Source organism: Myotis lucifugus, unplaced genomic scaffold, assembly GCF_000147115.1.
Source record: "Myotis lucifugus unplaced genomic scaffold, Myoluc2.0 scaffold_124, whole genome shotgun sequence".
Taxonomy (NCBI): domain Eukaryota; kingdom Metazoa; phylum Chordata; class Mammalia; order Chiroptera; family Vespertilionidae; genus Myotis; species Myotis lucifugus.
Genome location: NW_005871172.1, coordinates 827,707 through 830,791, shown reverse-complemented (window position 1 = coordinate 830,791; position 3,085 = coordinate 827,707).

The window sequence follows — 3,085 nt, the reverse complement described above, 5'->3', positions numbered from 1 at the left end:
CCCTCCACTGGTGCCACTGGAACAGAAACAAGACGTGAGCACCTGGTGCATGATCAGTGAGTCTCATGGGCACCCTGCTACATGGGAATTACTGTCTGTGTTACAGAGATTATGATACCAAAGGCTTCACTGCCTTGGAGTTCTGGAACCTGGATTTAAATCCAGTTCTCTTTGACTCTAGAGTAAGGCTCTCTCTACCCAACATGGACCTTCTTCTGACATGGGAATAGCCTGTAGTCCAAATACCTCCACTCATAGTCGTGGAACCTGGATTCAAATCCAGTTCTCTTTGACTCTAGAGTAAGGCTCTCTCTACCCAACATGGACCTTCTTCTGACATGGGAATAGCCTGTAGTCCAAATACCTCCACTCATAGTCGGAGACCATGTCATGTCTTCCGGAGGCAGGAGGAGCATAGTCTCGACAGGTAATGTGGGATGACAGCAGGACTCGGAGCTCACCATTGCTTCTGTCCTGCGACTGAGATTTCCTTTCAAGGGCTCAAAGTTGAAAGTCCCAGCCATGACCTCTGGGTTTTCTCAGTGACTGAGAATATCATTCTCCAGAAAGAAGATCGTGATTTTGGGTTCTTTATGATAAGATAAATGGAATACACTCTCTTGCTTTGAGGGGTATGAGTATGACCTATCCTTGTATTGGAAATGGCTGTGTGTGTCATCTCTATGAGGACAGGAAGTACTTTCCTCCTGAACAGTGGTGTGTCTAGTGGGACACAATTTAATTCACTCTTATAATGGATTTCTTCCTAGAGCAGCCAAAATAATAATGATAAAATACTTATTGTTAATAATGTACTCCCACTTAAAAAAACAAACACCAAACTACATTTTATTATCAAGTTTATTATCAAGGCATTTATGATGATAGTGAGAGATTATTCCAAAAAGTGACACCCAATAGATGCACAGAGTCAAACAAACAAACTGAGGAGATACAATGAGAAATTGATCTTATTGATGAGAGAGAGAGAGAGAGAGAGAGAGAGAGAGAGAGAGAGAGAAACAGAGAGAGAGAGAGGCCAGGAAAACCAACTACTGGGAGACGATAAGAAGAGATGGGTTTCTTCATTTGACATCAAATCACATTTCCACCTTCTCTACCCTCCTCTGCATCCTGGGAGACAGGTCCCTTTCCCTCACCACTGGACCCCTTTCCCTCAGTGTCCTGATTGCTCTCAGGAAGGAGACACTGGCAGTTGGTTGGAGGGCAGGTTTCAACTCCCTGGCTCTCTAATGTCAGGCTGTGAGTTGGCCATGGTGGTGTTACTCTACCTAAGGAAATAGCCCCTGTCTGGTTGCCTTTATTATGGTCAAAATGACAACCACCACTACAGCCATAGCCCTCGCTGTGTTCTGGTAACTTTTCTTTCCCTTTACCCTTCAGCAGTAGCTCCCTATTATGACTTATCTTTAGGGGCCTCTCCATCTTAATCAATTTCCCTTACTCCTGCTCACCCCTTTGTACATAGTCCCTTTATTAAACTCTCTTCAATTACTCATTAGTTTGTGTCATGTGTTTTATGCTGGAACAAGAAAGATACAAACATAACAAACAAACAAATCCATGGAACAGTAAGCTAATGTTTGCAAGCTGAGGTTATTAACAACAATTCAGGTTTGAAAACAATGTCTGTGAAGCAGAAAGAACCTGGGTCCCTCACAGCCTAAGCTACCAGCACCCAAAGCTTCCCTGAAAGAGCTTCATATCTCTGGACTCTCCTTCATGGGTGCCCATGGCTCCTTGCACGCTCCACCCTAAGATGCAGTCATGACCATGTGGACTAAGAGGGAGAAAACAAAACTGCCTTTGAGAGAATATAGTTCTGAGCCGACTCTTACCTGAGCACCATCTTCTAGTTGAAGGTGGTGAGTAGAAAAAGGAGCTTTCCAGGGAGTGCCGAACACCAGAGAATGCTCTCCTACCCCTGGATAGGGGGTGTCTGCAGGAGCAGGAGTGGAACCTGATGACCAAGAGAGGCTTATCAAGATGCTGGGCAGCCCCTGTGACTTCCTGCCCAAGGGGCACTGGCAAATGAGATTCTGTAGATGTGAGACAAGGGCCTCAGGAGATGCTTCTCATTTGCCCTGAGTGCAATGACTTATCTGTTCCTCTGTCCATTTTACCCCATCTGGTCCCCCTCCAGTGAGGAATATTTGAACTGGAGCCTGTCACTGCCCACTGTGGGTGTGTGCAGGCAGCCCACCCAACAGGCAATGCCAACTTGCATAGCTAAATAATAGTTTGCTTGGCATTCAGGGTTTTGCATGGCCTGGATCATCTGATCTATTTCCATTTACTCCCAGGAGTAATGAATGCCCCTGAGTTTATTTCAGAGGACACAAGAGTATACAAAATAAAAATGTAAAGTCTCTCCTAATCTCAATCACCAATAGCAACCAATGTTTACAGTTCCCATTTTAACTCTTTTACAAGTTATATTATAGCTTTGTGTAATGAAACCTCCTTTCTAGTTGTGACTTATCAATATCAACAACTGTGTAAACTGTCTTCCCTTTCAGCAGATAAAGAATTAGCACACCACGTGCACTACTTGTGCCTCTCTCTCTCTCTCCCCAGGACATTTGTTAGCTAGATTTCTTTCACATGATGTGGGGACAACCAGTGTTTTCAGCTTTAGTTCCTATAACTTCCTTTCATGTGCTCATGCCGCAGCCAAATTGAGTTATATAGCATTTCCTCAAAAAGTTAACTATGAAACATTGGAAACAGTGAGAGAAACTTATTCACTCATTTCTGTGTTTATCCAACTCTACTAATACTGTGTGCTATACTGTGCCAGGCAGTGATCCAGGCAGAGAAGATGCTGTGGACAAATGCTACCAGAGGGCCTTTCACAGGCCCAATTTCTTGGACTGTGCTTATCAAAAGATATCATTTTCCCTAAACCCAGACAACCCAATGAGATTAGAGGTAGGCCACCTCATTTATTCAAGCTTTTACCCTGTAGAATGCCCCCAACCACAGCACTAAGCATGAATGTAAAGGACCTATAGTCTGAGAGAAACATAGGGAATCTTCATTTCTATCCAATCAGGTAGAACAA